This window comes from Hirundo rustica, chromosome 3 (genome assembly GCF_015227805.2).
Source record: "Hirundo rustica isolate bHirRus1 chromosome 3, bHirRus1.pri.v3, whole genome shotgun sequence".
Lineage (NCBI taxonomy): Eukaryota > Metazoa > Chordata > Aves > Passeriformes > Hirundinidae > Hirundo > Hirundo rustica.
The window spans coordinates 59,718,196-59,742,642 of NC_053452.1; the positions used below are offsets into that span (position 1 = coordinate 59,718,196).

General features: G+C 39.5%; 1 long non-coding RNA gene across 1 annotated transcript in view; it reads left to right on the forward strand.

Moving 5' to 3' along the window:
• The window catches only part of LOC120750998 (uncharacterized), a 37,800-nt gene extending 19,312 nt beyond the window's left edge, over window positions 1-18,488 (forward strand). The window contains exons 2-3 of the long non-coding RNA XR_005700229.2: window positions 17,845-17,944; window positions 18,055-18,488. This is a non-coding gene — a long non-coding RNA (uncharacterized LOC120750998). The remainder of the gene's footprint in view (window positions 1-17,844; window positions 17,945-18,054) is intronic.
• Window positions 18,489-24,447: the final 5,959 nt, after the last annotated feature.

Genomic DNA, 24,447 nt, shown 5'->3' on the forward strand with positions numbered 1-24,447 from the left:
CTGAGGAAATAAAACCTGCACCATCTCTTTATATCTTTCTTAAGAAGTCTCGATGCTATAGTGCAAAGCATTATTTTGCTCATGAATTACAGTTATACACAATTATATAATTTACATCCTTTTGGGGTCCTCGACAATAATTTTCCCTTTTAGATTTGAAAAAGTCTATAAATCTTACACATTTGTGATAATATGTATGATAATAATGAAAATAATTTGATTTTTTAGTGAATGGTTAGACTTCTGTGAGAACAAAAACTTTAATACTACTGAGGCATTTTGTTTTGTTTCATTTTATTTGAGGCATCACTTTATCATATTTGTTTAAGTAAAATAAATAGGGTGCCTTTTTAATGCTTTTATGTTAGCTACTCAGCTGGCATTTCTTCACAACTTTCCAAGTAGGCTGAGCATAATTTAGATTGAAATGACAGTGAATTATTTGGTATAGGATATACCAAGCAGACTCTCTGTAGAGAAGGGAAGGCTTTGCATCTGGGTTTGTACCACATGGATTTTGGACATGCAGTGCAATCACAGTGAAGTACTGGTGGGAGTTGCAACGTATAGTGAAGTTTTGATCCCAAACAGAAGTCTGAACAATCAAGAATGTTCTAAAGAAGAATTCTGTGGCAGATTGCTCTGAAGATTAATCCCCACCCAACACAATACCTCTCAGGGGACAAGGCACGCATAGAATAGGTAGATAATTGAGTGTGTTTTTTCCCTTTACAAAAAACCTGGAAGCCTTTTTTCAGGTTATATATGGGAATTCAGTCGTGAGCTTCGAGCAGAATCCACTCCATGCCTTAACAACAACCCTTTTAACCGGCATTATTGCTACTCTTTCTGTTATTGCAAACAATTATAGCAGGTCTGGAAAGAAAAGTAAGGGAAAACAAACAGTCAAGTTTATCAGTCCGTTTTATTTTATCTATTTCAGTATAATTGCTACTACAATGTACATACTCTGAGCAGTATATAAAATGTTTTAATGACCAGGACAGAGAGTTACTAGCAAAAGGACAATTAAGTGGCTACCTCCTAAGTCGCCTGTTACACATTTACATCTGGAGGGAAATTGTACTCTCAAGGCTAAGCCTGCAAAGGGCTCCATGGCAGCACAGGGTGGTGCTCTGCCTAATCTCAAGCATCCACGGGCCAAAGCATAAAAAGAAATTTTGGCCTTGTAATTCTTTCCATGGCAGAGCCTGCCTGCCTCAGGGCCTGGAGGAATTCACGGCAGGTGGCACAATGAGCAGGGACCATGGTGTGTCGTAGGTGTCAGGACTTTCCAGGGCACAGATGCTTTACCCTGGCTGCAGGGCAGCAGGATTGGTGGTGTCCCCTCCTGGAGTGAAGTATCTTCTTTGTTATTTGACAACCAGGGATTAGTTGTTTAATCCTTCCTGAAGACTTCATAGGAGGAGGTGATGGTATTCTGCATGTTTCAGGATTCCCCCAATCTGGAAATACATGGGAAAGCGCAAGAAACAGGATGTTTGTCCTGAGAGCTGTGCTTGTGTAGCTATGCTGCTTTTTACATCTGTCGCTGTTACTGGTGAGGTGCCCCCAAAGGCTTTACACAGTCACATTCAGAGGCTGTGTGCAGCAGAATCTGCAGGCTTGACAAAACACATATGCAGAGATCCACAATGTGTGATGTTTAGCATGCCAGAAGCTTCTCAGATATTTCAGAATGTGTATTAATCTTTGTGCAGTGCAATAGTTTGAGGCTGAAATCAAAATACAACAGAGTGAATTGACAGTCCTGATGGGACATTTACACTGAGTGGATGGCTATAAAGAGGAAGAGGAGGACAGGTACCCAGAACTCGATGCCGAAGTACTTCCGTGAAACTTCACTATCTTGCTCCTTAATCAAGTACACACTGTAAAAATTGTATGTGAAATAAAGTGGAATATCTAAAGAGGCATTTCAATAAGTAGTCTTAGTGCTGATGACTATCATGCATCTTTTTCCTTCTTTATCATTAGTCACCCAGTGGCTTCAGAGCTTCCCAATCTGGGTTCAGTATTTTCTTTTTCATCCTCAAGAAAATGTTGCAACAGCCAGTCTAGAGGCTACACTGGGAGAGAAAAATAGATGTTTTAATATACTGGCCTAAATAAAGGAAAAGTTTGGGTACAATCAGACATGCTGGCAGATCACCTGAGATGAGAAAAGACACCCTGGTTTCCAGTATTACTACAAGTGATGGCTTCATTTGAAAGCCTGGAGTTGTTTTAAGAGGAGGGAATTTGTATTCTAGAACAGACAGTAGCCTTGTGTATGAAAGAGGGAGATAAAGGATAGAGCCAAAGTTGTATAAATATTGTAACCATTGCTAATCTCTTTGGTGGTTATAGTTTTGCTGGGTTTGAATATTTAAGGGTAATAAAGAACTGGCTACCAGAGCAATTCTCACTTGAGAACCCAGTGAGGCTACAACTAATTTGCAAATCCTGTTGAGTTTCACGAATGAAAAAATTAGTAACCTTCTTAGTCCTGTAAAAAAATGTTTCTGGGCATATCCAACAGCAGATTTTTAGTTGCTTAAAAATTTTAAAATAAGACATTTAAATAGGACTGGACAAAAACTGAGAAGGAGGTTAAAAATCTCTCTGACAGAAAGGTTCTTTGTGGCTGTAGCTCTAAAGTGAATCTATGACATCATTTATGAATTTCTCACATCTATGCTTAGACATGAAAGCTGGGCATGTTTAGATCTGAGTTTTTCACTGAATAAAAATGGTAAGTTCCAAGCTCCCCTCCACATTCCAAATAAAACAAGGAGAGGTTTGAATGCATTAATTCCGTTTAGTAAATATGTAACCAGGCTTACTAGTTCTGGGCATTGAAAAATCCAGATTAAGACAAAATCACAAAGTTCCTTTAGAAACCCTGACAAGTAGTGGGATCTTTTTATTGCCTGTTTGTTTCTAAGGGTGTTTTTTCCCACAGGATTTAACAACTACTTAGTTTACACCAGAAGACTCTTGGTGAAGAAAGAAGAGCTAGAAACTCACATGATTTATTTTAAAAATTAAAAATAATTTTTTCAAATGTGCATGATATTAGGGCTTAGGGTTCTTAGAAGAACTGTTTGAATATGGTACAAATTGGAAACCAAACCTATATGTTGTGTCCTAGAGGTTAACTCTTTCTCAAGGGAAAACAAAAGGATGCTATGAAAGCAGGTAGAATTAGTGTTGCTGTGCTGGAGAAACAGAAAAAGCTTCTCTGGATCCCAGTGATGGAAGAAATGCCTCTGGATCAGACAAGAAGGTAGGCATTGCTTTTCTCTCTTTATTGAACACTGGGGCAGCCAAACTGTCTGTTTTCACAGGCAGGGGATTGCACAGAAATGCCTGTCTTCACTTCCTTAACCAGGTGCCATCCCAGGCTAGGAATACAGATCCTAGGAAGCTCCTTGAGCTACTTCCTTCCCTACACGGAGGCTCTGCAGTATCCTAAATCAGCCAAAACCTGCAAGGTGCAAGCTGGCCTTGAGTGTTGTATTTCAAATAACACACAGCAGTATTCTTTCAGAAGGGACATCCTCCCTTCTGTAACTGTGTCATTCCTTCTGCTATTAATGGGAGCTGCTAAAGAGGGAGGATAAATCTCAGAAAACAGTGACTACAGCGTGACGCATGTCCTTACTTAACCAGTTAGGCAAATGAAGTCTGCTTTTTCTCTCTTCAACAGAACAGCTGAGGGACATTATTATTTTCCAGGGCCATCAGAAGTGAATCCAAATGTCCAACCAATATTTTCCTTTTCACTCTATACTTGTTTCACTACCTCACTCCAGTGAATTTTTAGTTCAATGTCTCTAAAAAACAGAAAGGAGAAGTACTCCTGCCATTATTGCTGTTACAAATTGTCGATGATGTGAAATCAAAATGTAAGCCATACTGGAAGTTGTAAGCATCATGAATTTACACCTGTCATAAAAGATCACAATGTTTTTTAAGTTTCAGGGAACAAATGAGAATTTTTCAAAACTTTATATTTTTTATACCACAGGAAAATATGCAGGGGAATGGAAACACCCAACTGGAACACCAATTCAGTACAATATTTTGGGGATCTCTTGGGTGCAATACTTGATTTCCTAATCAAAACTAGAGAGAAACTGAAGGATATGATGAAAAGAGAGTGATAGAAACCCCAGAACAGCAGAAGGAAACTTAATTAGGTACAAAAAAAGGCACTGGCTAAAGAGTCAACTCAAGTTAGTGTTTACTTATACAAAAATATAGATGGTTCCACCTGCATAAACTTGTAATTGTCTCTTTTATGCATCTTCAGCATTCAAAACTGCAATGACAAGTCACATTTGATTGGCTTTTCCTTTACATGATATTATGAATAGAGCTTCAGAGAATCTTGAATTCATGACAGGAACATTTATAAAAACTTTACAAGTCTCATGGTACAAGAACCATGTTTCCTGCCCAACTCTATGGCAGTTGTTTAATTTTTTAATTAAAAATTTATTGCAGTGTGATAGTTTGCAGTGTGGAATTCTTTTCTCAATGCTAAACTCAAAGATTTCCTACCAAAAAAAAAAAAAAAAAAAAAAAAAAAAGGGCAAAGTGAGCCTTATCAGAAACCAGAATGGTCATAATTATGATTGTCAGGTTCCTCAAAATTAATTACAATTTCAAGCTGTGACAGCACCTAAAATAGAAGGAGCTGCTGGTGATCCAAAAATCACTCACAGCATGTCCAAGCTAGTACTTGGCAGAGAGCATATGCAACTTAAAAAAGAACATAACCCTTTAGGCCCATGCAAGCAATTAAGCTTTTTGTGGAAATGTCAGGCCATAAGTATGAAAAGACTTTTCAATTGTTTATGCGTAACTTTAATTAGTGAGAACTGATTTTATTTTTTGCCCCTTCTTTTTTCAAATAAGACCAGATGGGCTTAAGTTTGAAGGGCAGCTGTTCTGTTCAAAACAAAATAAAGAAAAAAAAGGATATGATTCTTGCCAAGTCAGACTCCATGATTCTTACAGTGAGGGGGCACAAGTAAATGCCAATCAGCTTAGCAGCATTGAGAGATACGTAAGGAACTTAGCCTGAGAGCTCTGCTGACGACGTAAAACAAGAAGACATTTCCAGAAGTGTCTGTCAAACAAAGTATAAAAATAATCAGAGGCTGTTGGCACGAGGTGCTGTGACTCTAGTTTATGTTCAAGTGGATGAAATTTAACAGCGCTTTGATAACTTTAATTTCATTGTTGGAGTGCTTCTTGCTAATATTCTAAATGCAGTGATCAGTGAGGTAAAAATAAACAATATGACCAAGTTTTATCAGAGCTGCCTTAGAAAACTAATGGGAAGGATTTTTCTTTCATCACACAAGCTGTTAAATCACTGCTGTCATATTAACCTGTGCTTTCTCTGCCACTCTCCACAGCTCTGTCTTTCATGTGAAAGACAGTGACTTATTCCTCCTCTGTCTCCATCCAGTCTTCCTACACCTCTGAGCCTGAAACAACACACTTTAAGCCTTGAGAGTGATGACCCCAACACTGAATAACTACAAAATAGATCAGTAGAATGCAAAGCAAATGTCACCTACTGAGTAGGCAAAACCACACATGTTGCTCCTGGAATCTTGCCTTGGCTTAAATTCTCTAGAAGAATGCTAAGTCAGCCTCCTGACTTTCTAGGCTTCAATATGTAGATTGAGATCCATATTTATCCAAGAAGGTTGCTCTAAATGGTAATTGTTTAAAATCCTTGGGTAAGAGACTGCTTATATACATGCCATAACATTGACAATCCATTTATATGAGGAAATACATAACACAATGTCTTTCAAACATTTTTATGCAGTTCTGCTAAAAAAGAGCCAAAATGTAAGATCTCATTTTGATTTTTTGGTGATGTATCATCAAATGTTATTGTGTTATTCAGAGCTCTTTATAGAATTTAGATGAGTTATCTTGTTCACTCTGCCTCTGTCTTTCCTTATATCTGTGCACTGTCTCAACTGTTTGATTTAGAAACTCTTTGCAGCAAGGACTATTGCAATGTGCCTGTGGTACCTAATGAGTTAATCATATTTTGGCCTTGTTGGCGTTGCCTTAGCACATAGTGCTAAAAATTAATCAATTTAGTGCTTAGATTTACAACTACAGTTTGATGGAAAGTTAGAGTCCAGGAGACAAGTGATATCCTCTTACACTGGCAGAGCCTGCAGAAAAGTGCTCCTCTCAGTAGGTCAAAGCAAGAAAAAAAAAAAAAAGGGAGTGAGGGAATGCATGTGATGTCAGTGCTCCTGCAATATAAAGCTGAGACAGAAACAAGAAACAAGTAATAAATGAGCACTAAGAGTATCAAATAGATCCCCTTAGTTCCATGTGTTGATTGCAGTCTTTTCAACATAGCCTCTTAAGCCTTGCCTTTAAGTCTTGCCACTGAATTTTGTTCTTTGTTCTGATTTCTTCCTATCACCTGGTGTATCTTTATTTTTATATATGAGAAAGCTGAATATTAAAAGCAATCCAGGACACGTATACCAATATTTTGCTGATGACACAAAAGGAGGGAAATACTGAGGTTTTGTTCATATCAATACTAAAATTGTAAAAAGATGGGATCATCACGATTCTCCCTGTAACATGGCAGCTGGGGGTGGGTTATGCTTCAAAGCATCTTGTGAGATTGGAGTGTCAAGATGATGAACCCTTTAGTCCTGTGAGAACTAACCACAACAATATTCAGCACTCACACTGGCACAGAGGATGATTTGATCTCAGAGGTTATTAATTTGCCCTAGAAATCCAAAGAAGTACAAGTTCATAACTGCGATGAGAAACTGACCAGTTGAAGAAGTAAGCTGTTTGTTGTCTTGAATGAAAGAATAAAAGGCAGGACTATGTTTGAAATACCACAGACAATGCAATAGCACAGAGTAAAAGCATGACTTACTCTTATGGCAGATGGATATGGCTGTGGTGTTGTCGGGGGAGTCTCTTCATTCATGCTTACATTTAAAGTATAGGCGGCAGTAGCACAAGCTGGGAACTTCATCACAAGGAGTTTGGATCTGCTCTGTAAAATGTATCTCACCAAATTCTTAGGAAGGTGTTAAAGCACTGGCTGTGGAGCATCTTTGCTCTGCCTCATAAGGGTCAAATCTAGGGAAGAAAAAGAGTATTCAGTCTGCCTTCCTCCTTGGCTTGTCTGCAGAGCCTTCAAAGGAAGGGTGCACAAGCAAAGTCCATTTCACACGTATTGCTGAGAAGCAGCTGGATGGCAATGACTTCCACTCCTTAACACCGGTCCAGCCAGAGTCTGACCCGGCAAGCCCAAAACAGAAATCTCTGTATCTCATTACCAAAACTCTGAACCATCCAACTCATTTGACTTCTCATTGTATGGACTATAAATAACTTGATACCAGACATTGCCAGGTGCAACAGAGTGAAGGCCACCACAGAAAAGCATGTGCTCTCATCAAAGCCTGTATATGAAAGCTTGCTTTCAATTTGTATGTCTGGTGGTTTACCTTGAAGGTCACCTGCCAGAGGTGATATTTTGCTGTCTTTTCAGTGGATGTTGGCTGCTTTTTGACTAGGGAACTGTGTTTCCCTCAGGCTTCAGAGGGAAAATATGGTACAACATTCCCAGGATTAGGAAAACCAGGGGGCTAAGCAATAGCATACAAATGCCAAGGAGCTGGCTTTGATGCAGTGGTTAAGACTCTGCAGGAATTCCAAGGCCAAATCCCATGGATCCTGCTGCTGGCACGTAGAGGAAGCTTTCCCTCTGGCTTCCTCACTGCTCTCAACCTCTTTTCCAGAGGCAGCACAGGCAGCAAAGTTGTGGGGCTGCCCTTGGCTCCTGGCCAGCACCTGCGTACTGAGCCCTGGGCAGGAGGTGACCGACCGCAAAAGGCTTGCTAAAACTGCTCCCAGCAGAACTAACATATTCCTCACCGTGAGCTTTCACTCCCAGGAGAGCAGTGGTGTCACTGCTTAGTGCATTTGTTTATTATCTTCTCTCTAGGGGCCTCCGCCTTCAACATGTCCTGTGCTCCTCCCACGGCAGCTCTACCAGATTATCTTCTTTGCCCTGCTTTTTGCTTTGTCTGTAGTTATGGCTAAGGCAATAGCTGGGGGATATCTCCTAAAGCCATCTTTCCTATTTGCAAAACCTGCAGTCTTTCCAAGGCACATTTCTTTGCAATTTCCTTCATAGCAAGCTTACATTAAATTTGCCACCATGGGGTTCGATATCCTGTGCTCTCAGCATGCAACAGAATGGCTTAGGACACTGCTTTCTTTGTTGGAATCAAGAAGAATTTTATTTTGTATTATATTCATTCAGCAATGGAAACAGATTTTGTTGCAGTGGATCATGAACGATGCATCTTTCCTATGGAAGCTACCTGGGTGCCCAATAAAGACAGAGGGATTCAAGGACCCAGTTAGTAATGGCTAAATTATGGCAATGGTCGACAGTTGTGTCTGCTTTCTGTCCCAGTAATAAGGTACCTAGAGGACATGACTAAGATTAGAAGATGAGAAAAAGTCATTCAGACAATTAATACAGGCACACCTAAAGTATTGCCGTACCAGCAGAACAAGTCCTGCTTCGGGAGGCTTCTAACAGTTATCAACAATTCTTTAGAAAAGAGCAACAAGTTTACATGTGCAGTCAGTTGCTTTCTAATTGCTACAGCAGGCTACCACTGGGAAGAACAAAGGAAATATTTAGCACATCGTAAATTCTTCTGCAGCCCTGCCGAGTGGCTGGAGTTCAGATTACAAGTTTATAACCAACATTTGAGAGCAATTTCTGGTCCACTTTGAGAAAGTGGGTGGGGAAGCTGTTCGACACTTTCTTCAAATGCCTGAAGAAATGTGTGTCTGAAAGAAATGCGGGTTCAAAATTCTCTTCCACTTGTCTTTTGATTCTGGCTTGTAATGTAATATTATATATTTAAATGCTAAACAACCCCAAAAAACCCGTTTGCTAAAAAACAGATGAATGTGCCATTGTTGTTATTATTGCTATAAATATTGCCTTCCAACTTTAGTGCTATTGTGGGTGATTTTTTGGAATCTTGCTGATCAGTATTTGCTCCCCTCGATTCTTAGGGTCTTGCAAATGGTGCAGAGGGATGTGTACTGGTAACTAGAGAGGAGGTATTAGTCTACTTGAGCAGGTACTTAATCATGTCCTTGTCTTGTGAATGAGGTGTTGAGGCTCTGACAATTGTAAAGATTTCATGATCTAGCAGAAAATAAGCTGGTGCCCTGGTTGAGACCACCCCTCCACCCCCCACCCCTTTATTGTGAATGCTAGGTGAATTCAGATGTTGCTTAAGTTTCTCCTAGCTTCACAGGGATAGAATATGCTCCATTTGATGTTACTAATGAGAAATATGACTGTCTACTCAGCTGCTGCCAGTAATGTAGGAGAGGTGTAAGCAAGGGAATCTGCTGTGTTACTCAGTTGGGAACAGTTTCCGTGTTAACCCACTTCAGTTCAGTTTTCTGAACTTCTCTATAAAGAAAAAAATGTCTTAGTACTTAAGCCATGCTAGATGTTTGTCTACATCATCTACTTTGATATGCTTGCTTCTTTTTTTCTTTTTTTCTTTTTTTTTTGGTAGGGTTTGTCAGTATGTCAGCCAGCATTACAACTTGTGTATTTGCTTCCCCCCACCCCAGTTGACTTAAAAATGCATCACACTTGGAGCTGAAAAATTCAGACTCCCACATGCCTGTAGCCAAATTAGAAAAGAATTTTTTTTTAAAAAAAAAGGGATTAAGTGTAAAAAAAATCACTTTTCAATGTTCTGCCCTTTGATACATATAGTATATCTACGAGTAATGTATTTTTTACATTGCTGGCCCAGCAAGAAGTTCAGTAAACATTCATATATTCTATCTTAACAACTTCACAGTGATACATCAAAGACACTGTCAAGATCTCATTGGAAGAAGAAAAATACACTTGTCCATTGGAAGTCCTCCACCAACTTCTGAGTATATAACTCTAAAATAATACTGTATTTATGAAGCCTACTCTCAATCACAACTTTCTAGGGATGTCTATCTATGTGAATGAGAGCGGTTGACAGTCTAATCACATTCAACTCTACGGAAGATATAGAAAAACATATATGGTTTATTATGGTCTGGCGTTATTACTGTTACTCCAAAACAACTAAGTAAGATTAGGCAAACTTTTAAAAATAGTTTAGTGGCAGGAGACACAGCAAGTTTGTGTCATTAGAGGAAAAATCCCAGTGCTTGGCCCTTGTGAGGAGACTTAAAAGTTTGAAGCAGCAATACAGTGGAATGGCTGAGGTGCTCTGTAGAAGTCTGTTTCTATTTATGTCTTTCTATCATCAGCTTTGCACTCTCCACCCCCACACACATTACTCCTCTTCCACAGAATAAATGGAATATTTCACCCATGAATAACAATCTTCTTTCACTAACCTAAAACTGCCACACAATGCCTTCACACCTGCAGCATTTACAAACTGCAGGTCCTGTGGTCGAAAGGAACTTAATAAGCACTTCACAGCTGAGATGGCTGTAGGTCAGAAACAAAATGTTTGGCTGAAACCTGAATTTTATCATTGCAAACCATGTAATTTTGCCAGCCTTTTGCTCCTACAGCCCATGGTCACAGCAAAACTATTTCCGTGACAGTAAAGCTATCTAGAAGGCATATTGTAAATGCATTTACTTTTATAGTTTGTTGCCAGTTTGGTAATCCCTGTTTAAAAGAAATTGAGGAAGTGATTTTAAAGGTTAAAGAAATATGCAGACTACAGAACTGGACATGGAGGGTCTGCCCCCACCTTCTGCTGTTAAATGAAATGACAGACGGGTGAGACCTTATATCGTGAACATAAGTGGCACTTGAGCATTTGATGTTATTGCCACTCCTTTTTCCATTCATGCTTCATCAGAAATTTTTCTTTCCTTTCATGTCACTCCTCACTGTTTACTTGTTTTGAAGCACTTGAGTCTCCAGTGGGAGACCTAAGCCCCCATACTTCATGTATGGGGATAGTGGGGTTTTACTATGTGTTAACATCATGGTATTTACTTGCCTGAGTAAGGCAGGAAAATTCAGACTGTGCTGATGACCTGCTTTTGCTGGTCTTTTCAATCCTACCATTTTTACCTGAATTTAATGTAAAGCAAAGTGTGAGCCTCATGAAAAAAACAAGATAACATTGGCTTTTTTCATTACTTTCATAGAGTGACACAGGACAGCAGCAGAGCCACTCAAAGGCTTTAAGTTCTCTTTGTTTCATTTTCTCAGATGACCCTAAATTTCTTGTTAGTCTATTCCAGCCTTTTAGCTGTGGCCATATTTTGAAGAGTTGTAAGGTGTATGGGTGAGGGGCAGGGAGCCTTAGAGAAGAGAGGATGGGTCTGGATTAAGAGATGTCAAACACTCTTGAGGGCTCTCTGTCTGTGTTGAATGTCATCTCCCATTACAAATAGGAATTTGGGCCCAACAGATTAAGACTGAACCGGGAACAATGTGCAAATAACATGGGTGGCTCTGCAAGTGTGTGAATGTATACAGGGGCACGCAAAATGGAGAATACATGAAATAAGTAATAGTTAATATATTTTTATCCTAAAGTGTTTGGATATATATCCATAGCCACACAATATTTAGGTCTATGTAAAATGTGCACTGCATTTGGAAAATAATTGTGTACTTGTGCTTTCTGGCACACTGTGCTAGTTAACTATTGTAGGCACCAGCAGCCCTTGAGCTTTTCCTCAGAGGATATGCAGTACAAAGCCAGTAAGAGACATAAACCAGTTGATTTGTGCAAAAAGATGAAGCACAGCCCACTGAGAGTTGCAAAAGGCTTGTGCAGGAAGGGAGTTTACCCTCCTTTGGGCTCTAGCAGAGCTTGCGAAGGTACATCTGCTGATGAGAGTCTGGGAAAATCTTGCAGCTGGTTAGTGGGTCAGATGTTTTCATGTCACACGAGACTTTTTGAAGCATTGGATCATAAGTGATCATTTAGCTTTCAGAAGCTTGAAGTCACCACTGTCTGCATGTCAGCTCACTTTTGCTGTTGCCGTTGCTCCAAAACAAAGCACATATTTAATGCTTTGAGTCTTGGCATAACACAGATTCCCCAAAGCACATTTATCCCATGACCAGTGATGAGTGTGCAGTTCTATTGTTAGAAGCAAACCACTTCAAAACATCAAAACATATGTTTTATACAATTTTCAACCCTTTTCTTTGTGAAGAGCAGGGTTTTTTGTTGTTGGGGTGGGTTTTTTTTGTTGTTTTGGTTTTGGTTTTTTGTTGATGTTTTGTTTTGTTTTGTTTTCTGTTTTTTTAAGATCTCCACTGTGAGAGCCTGGTTAGTTTTGTCTTAAACATGAGTATCTTTTACACAAGCAAGTGTGTTTTGACATCAGTCCTTTTTCTTGCCAGGCCTAGAAGTTCTGGGTGCAATGTGCTCCCTGAATTAGTTATGATGTCACTAACACCTAAAACCAGGCGTTTTTCTGTCCTGATTTAGGTGTTAATGACATCATCATCTGCTACAGTGGAAACAAAACACGTAAAATTTAAGCCTGGGTATGTAAATTGAGGAGTAGCTGGTTTTTTAAATACTTTGCTTTAAAATGTAGTATTTAGTCTAGACACAGATTCTGTTAATGGTTTGGGATCACAAATGCTCCAGGTACATGAGAATTTTGCTGCTAACCTCTAAGAGAAAAGAAAAAAAAATATTCAAGGTTATAAAATGTTTCTACATACCTGAAAACAAGAACTGCTCCTCAAATAAATAGGAGTATTTAACAGACTAATAGGATGTAGTTAACAGACTCATAGGGCAGAGTAACCTGATCTGCTTTATTAAAGTTTATCAAGGAAATACGAATCAAAATCACCTGCAAATCTTTAAAATTTTAACTGTGACCTCTGAAATAAATGGAGTCATGGCAAGAGAAAGAGTATGAAGAAAGAATGTTTGGATTTTACGTCATAAAAGTTGTGTTCCCAAAATACTCAGGTAAAGTTTAACCCAGTCTTCCACCTTGATCTGGGTGACCATAGTAGCCTTGGAAACATCTTAAACTGATTTTAAAAATCATTGTATTAACAATGATGCAAGTTGCCAAATTCATGCAGAAAATTAAAGGTATGTGTTTGGCACAATTTTTTATAGACTTTTTTACAGAAATACTCCTGTCATTTTCAGTTCATCTGCCGTCTAGGCACAATCCAGTAGCCACTGCTCCCAGTAAAAGCCCAAAACAACTAGATGACACCAGTTCAAGGGAAGACCATCTCTGCAGCGCTTGTTGCCAAAGGAGCAAGTAGCCTCCATCACAACCAGGATTCTAGAGTGGAAAAGCAGCTGGTTTCATCAGGGAAAGCAAAGCTGCAGAACCCAAACACTTTTCCTTCTCAGATAACCTCAATAGGATTATGGTGGTTTAAGTGCAAAAATCTAGGCTTTCATTTCATGTGACAGGGCTACTTTGAGCACAGATTTCTGGAAGTGTTTTTAAGGAAGTTAAAGGCAATTCCATATTTTACAGTAGAACACACAGTGAATTAGGTACTGTCCTCACATGGATGCTGCTTTTGCCTATCTCTTGGTTCCTCTGCTGAGTCTACTAACTTATCCAAGAAGAGTTTAATGTGATATACATACACAAACCACTCTCAGGATGGAAGCCAGCAACCTGATGTATAAAGAGTCAGGAAGTGGTAAATGGGAGTTAAAATCCTCTGAGACGTGGCCAGGAAGTGAACCTTGGTCGCACATCTCTTTGGTCAGAGCTCAGGCCACAGTATTACAGTATTAAGGGAGCGTAAGGGTGGTTGGAATCCTCCCCCAGCTATTCTAAAGAACTTCAGAAAATGCTATGTTTTATGGGTTACTGTTCCTTACTGCCATGTTTTAGGGGTGACTTTGTGCTATGTATTTTAATGAGCCCCTCAAGGAATTTAACAGAGAGTTCCTGGATGCCAGGCAGTCTGAAGTGTGAAGGTGGAAGTGAGCAGCTCAGCTTAGTTTACTAAAAAAGAGACATCTTCTGCATATAGACAGAACAGTTTTCGAGTTGCTTTGGCATCTTTCAAGTTACCACCTATGATGCCTCAAGGACTGACTCAGAGGGTTTTCAGTATCCCAGCCTTGTTCTCTACATTTTTGCCTAAGTCCCTGTTTAAGTCTCCAAGCTCTTATGTGGGTAAACACAGACTGAGAAAACACCACTCGGTGAACACAAACTTCTTTTTGATAGTGCTTATTTTACCTTGGTGCAAAGTGACACCTACTGTCCCTCTACATTTGTATTATTATCTGGAATTTATTTGTGATGGGTTTATTTTTGTCCAACAGTAGAGCCTAAAATTGTGCACAAAATTTTATTGTGAAAATAAAAAAATAAAGACAAGACCATCTCAAAAACATCCGTGTACATTATCCATTAGTATTACTATTGTTCTTGGATATCCTCACAGCAACTGCATGCCTTAAAGGTTCTGGAAATTGATTGATTGTTCCCAAACTACTGCATAGTTTTAGTGGATTAACCACATATATTTTTTTGCCAATATGTCTGGCTACCTTTTAGAAGTTACTGCATTGCTGGCCATATTACAGAAACAAATATTTTAGGGATTGGAATCAGATTTGGCAGTAAATGGTTCAGTTGCAAATTCATAGGTGATCTTAAAATTTTATTTGACATGAAAGAAAACTCTTTGCAATGGATAAATAAGAGGCTGGATTCTATTTAAAATGATATCTCCACTTGCAATAGTGGGTTTTTTTGGGTTTTTTTGAGGGGGTGGTTTAGTAAACTTTAGCATATGCTCTCTTAGGGACAGTGCTTGCTGAAACTGTTGGTATTTTTCCTGATCATTTGAGATCATCTTCCTAGGAACAATGTAACCTCCTGTCTTTTGAAAAGCAGAAAAGTATCTGTTCAAAATGGCTTCACATTATAAGGTCTTTTGTCTTTTTCTTTTTCAGTTTTTAACAAGTTGCTTATATATCTCAATGGTTTGAAAAGACAGATGTCTTTTATGTAATCTTCCATGCAAACTTTTTCCATTTCATTTATAAAATACTTTACCATATTTTAAGATTCAGTTATGCTTTCATGGAAAAATTCCTAAAAAAAAAAAAGTGAGCAGTCCTTTGTTGCCCACTGTGAACTTCCAGATAAAGTGTGTATAAATTGCAGTAGGTAATAAAATCCCAACTTATAAATAAACCATGATTTTATTGTAGAAATACAATTAAAAACGGTATTGTTCTGTTTTATTTTTACTCTAAGACTGTAATATATGAGTTTCATTTGGGTAACAGTTAAATAGTTAACAGCACACTCTCTGTTTTACTCCAAGGGCAGCTCTATGTCTGAAGCTGGAGACCTGAGACTGCTTAGAGATACGATGATGAACGGTCTCCTTGTAGGGAAGGGCTTCCAGAGACTACCAGGGGTGGCTGTAACCCAGGCATTACAAACATGTAAGGAACAAGGAAAGACAGAGATGCCAAAACTGTCAACCTTGTAACAGATTTAATAATTTAGGCCAAATGCCAGGCTGTATATCATGGATTTCTTCTTTCTGAAGCAGAGCTTGACCAAAATGGTGTCCCATTTTTTCATCTTTGTAAGCCTTTCCTCAGATACGCTTTTAACTCTTACAGTTCTGACATGATTTGGGCACAGAGCCTCTTTTTGAGCCTTAGTCTGGAAGCAAACAAAAGACAAAACAATTAGTTTGGTGGTTTGAACAGATGTGAAAATGCGTGCTTTGTCTGTTGATTTGGAGCAGCAATAAATTTGACAGCTGTTTGACCTGTGGCAGAGTTCCCAAATGTGACTTCAAAATCACCAGTGTTACTTGGCATTTCTTCTCTGAAAGAAGTGTTTCTTAACCAGAGAAGGATCTGTGTTGTTTTGACTTGAATTGGAAGCGGTGTCCATAAATATCTTAAATATATGCTTTAAAAAGTCAATGTATACCTACTCCTGGTTGGGAAAAATCAAAGTCTGGTGTATGTAAAGCTCCCAAAGCCAAACACAAAACAAACCAAGGAATACAAACTTTTTGTTTGTATTCACCTCGTGGCTGTGGTTAGAAATTGTGAGTTCTTTCTGATTTTGCTGAGTCTTCCTCTGTTCAAATCCTGCCCTAGCTTGCATTATTTTATTTTATTTTATTTTTTTAATTGGAAGTAGTCAAATCACTCAGCCATAACTGACAGGCTTCTGTCTGTATTGGGCTCAAGTATGGCTTAGATTTCATCATCCTTCTCAGAAGGGAAGGGAAGGGAAGGGAAGGGAAGGGAAGGGAAGGGAAGGGAAGGGAAGGGAAGGGAAGGGAAGGGAAGGGAAGGGAAGGGAAGGGAAGGGAAGGGAAGGGAAGGGAAGGGAAGGGAAGGGAAGGGAAGGGAAGGGAAGGGAAGGGAAGGGAAGGGAAGGGAAGGGAAGGGAAAGGAAGGGAAGGGAAGGGAAGGGAAAGGAAGGGAAGGGAAGGGAAGGGAAGGGAAGGGAAGGGAAGGGAAGGGAAGGGAAGGGAAGGAAGGGAAGGGAAGGGAAGGGAAGGGAAGGAAGGGAAGGGAAGGGAAGGGAAGGGAAGGGAAGGGAAGGGAAGGGAAGGGAAGGGAAGGGAAGGGAAGGGAAGGGAAGGGAAGGGAAGGGAAGGGAAGGGAAGGGAAGGGAAGGGAAGGGAAGGGAAGGGAAGGGAAGGGAAAGGAAAGGAAGGGAAAGGAAGGGAAAGGAAGGGAAAGGAAGGGAAAGGAAGGGAAAGGAAGGGAAGGGAAAAAGCAATTTCAATTATCTAATTAGGGACTTGATGTATCCTAATGTTATTTTTATTTAATTTAAGCTCATATAATTTGCTGGAAACTCTTCACAATTATCCCATTGTGTTGATTTCAATACAGTCATATGAAAGGGCTGAATTTTGTACAGCATTCTGCAGTATACAGTACACAAAACCGGAATTAATCTGAAAACAAATAAATTAAGGAAGTCTATAGCTAATATATATTTATAGAAGTATTCTTCTTTATTTAGCAAAATTGTTTTCAGTTAGAACAACTCTCTTCTACTTATGCTTTTTGGAGGTAATCCCAAGTTTTCAAACCATCACCTAGCCATAAGGAAGATGTTGAGAAAAAGAGCCAGGCAATGGACTATACTATAGAGAGATAAATTCTAAAATCACCACCACATTATAAAAGTATCTGATGAAAACATCACATGGTATGCAGTCAAAAGATCTCTGATTCTCTGGCACAGGTATTAAAAGATATATTGGTATGCTATAAAACGCTACATGAAATACCTTGTATGGTTCTATCCTTTAAACATATAAAGGTATTTTATAGTTCAAAGCATGCCGACCACATATGACATTTCACATAGATACTATTAAATTAGCAAAGTACTATTGTTTTAATGTGTACTTACTGCATTATGTTTGTTGACTAGGAGATACAGAGAGGAGATTTTTCTTTTGACTCTTCAGTTTTTCCATGGTCACCAATACATTAGTGTAACTTAAGAAGAAGGCCTCTGTGTGCTAGGAATAATGAAAACTGCTCATGAAATTTCAAGTAAAATAAAATAAAGCATAGCAGTCATGGTCTTTATTTCTACCGTAATTGTGAGAAATGGACAAATTTAATAAAAGCAGTTCTGCAGAAAAGCAGTTTGCAGCTTCATGATGAAATTTTCAGTTTTCTTCACTCTAGTTTAAAGCTATTGTAAAAAGAAAAAATGTCTGTTTATTACTAAATATGGCTTCTAACCAATGAAGTTTTCCCTCAGGCTAATCTTGGATGTTCAATATGGATCTGGAGGAGGGAACCCCACCTGGACGAAACTGGGCCAGGTTTCCTAGCACCGATTGGAACTCTGGAATAATATAGTAAGGCCACACATTATGTTCACATCCTTTAATTGACGCTTAATTCCATAGGGCTGTGATAGAGAAGAAAACCAGAAATACATCTTCTTTTACTGGTCATGTCTTCACAGGTATGAGATGGTCGTGAGTTTCTCAGCTTCTAATTTTAATCTGATTGTCAATATGTAATCCTACGCTTGCCCTCAAGCCACACAGTCATGACAGTGATGCATTGTGCTTGAAGTGGGAATCTCTGCCACAGCCTTCAGCCTGTAATGAGAGGATAGACTGTGGACATGATGCAGAACTGGAAAGGGTAACCATCTTTCTTTTTGCTCATCCATCGCAATGGAAATATCTGAACTATTTTGGCTTCCCTACAGGAAAATATTAATTGATTTCTTGCTTGTTTAATATCTTAATGACAGAGTCAAAATTTGGGATTGGGGATTCTTTTTGTGGTGATGGGGTTGTTGCCTATGGAGGTCTAAGGAACAAAGCTGAAAAACATCAAACCACAGCTTCCAGAAGATTTGAGGGCAAAATTAGGAGGGATATTGCAATAAAAATGAGAATTATGCTGCAAAACAGTGAATCCATTATTCTTTTTAAACACAGAAGATTCAGGAAAATCCTCAGAGACCACTGGAGCTATAGAATTGTATCAGGATATATTATTGACTGTTATTGACTGCTATACATGGTCACATGCTAATCAGACTATGTGTTTTTTAAAGCCCATTTATAATTTAATTTATGACAAACTGCACAACTTGTATGGTATTTTAAGGTGTCACAGACAGTTTGGATGTATTCCAAAAAGCAAGCAATGTTTTCTTCTTTCCCTAAGAATCAAGCAATGCAGTTTTCTTTCCTTGATGAAAGATCCTGGCTCAGCAGAGTGAGCTGCCTCGCAAAATATATGTATGTCTGAAATACAAGAAGCTTGCACTGACAAAGAAAAAGCCAAAAATAAAATAAAGGCAGCTAGCTTGATGACAAGCTGGCATGTTCAAATTTGAGGCTCAAACTCAATGTGAATCACAACCATGTGAATCTTACTCTGTTTCAGAATTGAAGCAGAACTCAGATCCTGAAAACAAAACTATGCTGGCCTTGATTTACACATGTGTGGAGACCTGCTCCAGTCCATGGGGTTACTTGCTCATGTGGAGAGCTACATGTGGACTGGATTATCTGGGTAATGCCATGAAAAGCTTTCTGATTTTTTTTTTTTTAACCGCCTTCTTATGACTTACCATTGTGACACTTTTCCTTCTTTTGGAAAGGCTACCGACAGGAAGGATTGTTGGATACTGTAAAAACCAGTTCCTATGAAAAAAAAAAAAAAAGCTGGATAGATTTTTAAGCTATACTATGAGAACTATATTTACAGCTCTTTAAAAATACGTGATTGTTTCTAAAGATGTGAGAGAAGGTTGTCAGTAGAAACAGGTCATCTGTAGTTTCCATGTCTGACTGCACTGGGAGCTGGGGGGAGTAGGCAGAAGGAGAGGGAGAGGTAGAAACAGATTGTAATAATAAAGCCACACAATCATATTACACATAGAATTTAACATTATATAAAGATTGCCCAAATTCCTACCTGCAAATGCTTAGCCTGGTGTTTGTTACACTTCCAAGTGTGAAAGGAAAGCCACAAACATTTATCATGATTGTCAGTAAGGGCCCCTTCCACACCTCTCCCATGCTCTCCATTCCTTTCTCTTCATTTCAGAGCTGTCAACATGCATGCTTGCCCAGGCCTCCATTTTTAGCCATTAGTGTCTTACAGGATTGTTTTACATGGACTGCCTAGGAAGAAACTGCTTGATTTGAGTACGGAGGGAAGGGCTTTTAGGGTTGGGAGCAGTCCAAGCCCTGGCAGCACTCATGACATCCTCCCTGAGCTCATACCCATTGAATTCCCTCAGCACACACAGAGCCCTTCACGTGCAGCAATCTCCACTAAGCACCGCCACCTCAGGGAATGCCACAATCCAGCGGCAAGGGGTGTTCTGGAATAGTCCTAGGCTGCTGAAGTTACTCTGCACTGAATTCAAAGATCCTTTTTCCTCCTAACTGAGAAATGTGAGAAAGGTCTCTTGCTTATTAACTTTTTTTTTTAAATATTATTATTCCGTATTCTTCCTACTACAGTCTTTGCTGTTTTTTCTTGAAATTCAGTCCCTTTTCAGTGTCTTACTTTATCCCTCTTAGAGGTTATCAAGGTTTATTCTGTGACCATTCTTATGTTTTTCTACATTTTATCATATACTTAAATATATAGTACAGTCCTCTCGGAGGCCATCAGCAGGGGGAGTGCTTTAGGAATAAAATTATTAATCCTCATTATTTTTAACCCAAATTCCAAGCATTTAGGAAAAGAAAGAGCCTTTTGGGCATCTGAAAATGATGAAGGTTGGTTTGTGTGTCATGTGAACAGTGGTGAGACTAACTCTGGAGGGAAAGGGGAGGCATGTGGAAAGGACTTTAGGAGCATGCAGGGATGATGAAGACACATTCAAATCATGTCTCATTGAAAGGAAATGCAAAAGAAACCCAGCAGTGAAGGTGCGTTTGTCTTCTCCATTATTTCTGGGGAGCACGTTTCCCCAGTTCCCTTTCTCTCTCCTAAATGGCAGCCATGAGGAGCTGTAGTGTTTCCAGGTGACCCACACTCTGGCTTACAGTTATCTTGTGACAGCTGGGGTTCCCCGTGGTGCCAGACACTGGCCCAGCTCCCCTTCAGTGCCACCCTGTCCCATCCTGCTCCGCATGCCCTAAGGGGGGACCCTGCAGCCACCAGTAACCCCAGCCAAAATCAGGTCCCCAGCGTATTGAAGCTCAACCCAGCACTAGGTGAGTGAAGGAGCTTCTTCCAGTAGCACCAGGCACTGAGGGATATAGTGTTGCCATAAAATCTCCTACATAAATCCCACAAATCTCTAAGGGACCTTCCTGAAGCACTGCAGTGCAGTGCCACTATTACGGCATCTCCTGCTTATCTATTTCAGTTCTCAGCTCCATCAGTTTAATGAAAATGCAGTGTGGGTGCTACTTTGAGGCTGAATTCTTTATAGCACCTGTGAATGAAGAAAGGAGGAAATCCCTGGTTGGGATTTTTGTGATGGAGATAGGAGAGGAAGCATGTGGTTAGGATTATAAAGGGCTAATGACATAGTCTTCAGTCACTGCCAAACTGAACTCCATTTGCAGTTAGGCATGAAGTGATTTCTTTTATTTTAACCACAAGGAATCTATGTCTCCAATCAATTTTTAGTTATGAATAGATGATTTCACTTGCAGTCCCCGTTCTTCTATTTGCTACTCCTGGTATTTAATTTATTCTGCTTCACTGCCATTGACTTTTTCTGGCAACTGCACAAATTAAAAGTGCACCTTCATCCTCCTGTGTGCTCATCACTGCACAATAGCACTGTCCACATTTTGAAGAAGGTCTAATACAAAAATTTGCTTTAAGTGTAGCCAGTATTTCAGTGACTGAGATGGATATCTCCTACATGAACAAAAACAACTAAATGAGCTATCGTAGAGTTAAACCATTCTTTGTAGCTGTCAATGACTTATCTGTTTAGGATTCACGCAGTCAACCCTGACCTTTGTTGTGGTATCCTTTCAATATCTGACCTTGGATTTCATTGTGTTTGGTGCTTTTATATTTGATAGTTATTGCATTTTCTTTTAATTACTGCAAAGACATTCTGCCACATATACATATGACTAAATTGTTAATTATTATATTTTATTTTCCACTTCTGCTCAGCCTTCTTTAATGTTTTAAAGTGTACTCTAGACTGTTATGTATTTTCAATAGCCCCTTTAAGTATGAAGATAAGCATGAAATGTCTACATGTCACCCCCAGCTCTGACTTGTACTGTGGTCTCACAGGAAAGCAAACTGCTAGTTATAGATTACATTCTTTATTTTTCAAGGAGGACTCACAGATATCTACACATTTATACTTCTTCACTGCTAGTGTTACACAGTAGGGGAAGTTTTACTATCATTTCCCCTCCCATGCTGGGAATTTGTAGGTGTTATCTCCTGTCTACTCTCATATGACCTCAGTGAAGAAAGAAAATTAAAATGTCAGAGTCAACACAAACTCATAATGACATCTACTACAGAACTGCCAACCCATCAGGTTTGTTCTGATTGAATGGAATCATTTTATACAGATCTTTCTATTGCAAACCATTCCCAGGTGCTATAAAATGGCGTCACAATGCTTCTGATGCCGAGCTTATGAAGAAGAGTTTAATAGTTTGCACACAGATTTGTGGAGCATGGCTACTCAGGCTTCTGCCTATTTCCTATTTATACAGATAAATCATGTGCTTTTCTGGTACTCTGTTCCTTAATTACTTCTAGAGAATACTTGTATTACATAGGATTAAATGTGCAAGAATTTAAGGTATAAGAGGTTTGATAATCCGAAATTTAAGTGGGATGGGTGAAATAATTTTTTGTGTCTTGCTTCACCTCCCTTCACTCTAAACACAACCAAAGTCTGTGTTCATATTCCTCTTCAATGGAAATGCAGAGTGAGAGACACACACAAGTCTCTTCTCTACATAATTTCTAACCTTTTGAAATGCTGTGTCCCAGGGAGACTGCTCAGATGGCTGTGTCAACACACATTGGCATTGGTATGGCATAAAGATGTACACACTTAGAAACGTTTTGGAAATAATTCCCTGTGACTCCTTGTCTCTTATTTTCTTTCTAGATTAATTTTATCATGTTTGCATTTTGCTCCTAATGCACTACTTTTCAGTATTTTCTACAATGTCCCACCCTGCTCTGGGAGATCACAAAACAAAGAGAAATTCGTAAAGGAAAGCCTGAATTTTTCATGAAACTTTCAAAATCATTTCAGTCCTTTGTTTCTATGCTGCTGAAAGTTCACAATTAAAGAAAAGAAAAAATAGTCTAAGAAGACAAAACCTCCTAACCTCCTTCCGTTTTACACAGGGGAGACAATATGAGGTGGCCAGCCATAACAATACTACACTGCTGCAATTATCTGTGTGGAGGCTAAATAAAAGTACAGAAGTGATTTCAAAATCAGGTATACCCCTAGTGAAGTTGTGTGGGCATGAAATCAGAGAATTAACTGACAATATTCAGAACCCAAGTTTAACCTAAAATGCACGGGGAGGCCACTTCTGATGCAGCCAGTCTAGCAAAGCTAGGAGGCAGCTATCATGTCTGGAGAGGCGTGGGCCACAGGCTGGGATATGGGTTTGTCTGTTGGTTCCATGTCACAGAGTTACTTCTGCCCAAGCAAGCCTGGTGATTTCCATTCCCCTGCAGGAATATTGAATATTATCAGTTTAAACATGGTTTTATGGTTAATAAGTACTCTTCAGGCTGGTGGTAAGGGCTCCCCAGGGCCTAACAAAGATCATTCTTTGTTTTAAAAGAATCTCATAAAGGTAAATTGGTCATTCTGATCGCATAGACAGATGTGCGCCGTCCGAGCGCTGCCTACCCCCTGCAGTCCACAGCATGCACTTGAGGAGTCCAATAATATGAACCTCACTAATCATCAGGGTGTCACTTTAGGTCACACTGCTGAGGGCTGAGCCAGGCGTCCCTGCGCTAGGAGCACGGCAGAGTCCCTGCACTTCAGAGCTCTGAGGTACAACAGAGCTGCTCTGCACAGCAGAGGCAGAAAGCTGACCCTGAAAGACTCTATGCATTTTAGGGCAGCTGTGATGGAATCTCAACTCCAACACACCCTCTACCCCTATTTATTTTGTCCCCCTTACCTGAAAGGTTCAATTTAGCTGCTCCAGTTAGAAGTTTTTGCTTTCATTTTTAATTTTTGTGTTGCTTAGAGAAGTGTTAAGTTTTCAGAGTAAAACTCACCAGGCTTCTGGAAATCAGATGCAATGTGTCTAGGCATCAAATAACCCAGAAACCTCTACATAAGTGGAGCACAACAGTGCATTTTTCCCATCTTGATATAATTCCACTGAGTCTCTACTCTGAGACTCCTTTGTTTCACCTTTCCAGTCATTGCAGTTAAAAATTTCCCAGTGTCAAAACTGCTGAATCCCTCCATCATCTCTTCCAGCTCTTCACTGCCTAAATCTTCCCCACTGAGATAATTGATTCACCAGCTACAAAAATCTTCAGTTAGACTTTTGCTTGCAAGCATCCAGGTTCATCTTTGTCTGCCTGAGAAACCTGATGCTTCTCACGTCTCTCTAAGAATACATCTTCCCTCTTAGATCTAAACTACTCAGGAATACTCTTCCCTTTTCCCAGGTGTTCAATCCAGCTTTGCCCAGCCACAGAGGACTGACCCTTTCTCTTTGCTGTCTATTTGATTACCTTTTGTTTTTAGAGCCCTAAGCAGATTTGTGTAGCCAGCAGTTGTTTCTCTACTATTCTTGCCAGCAGCTCTCGTATTAACTCCTCTTCCAACAATCCTCACAAGAAGTAATTTGTGCATGGCCGGTGACAAGTGGACTTTGGTTGGTGTTTTAGA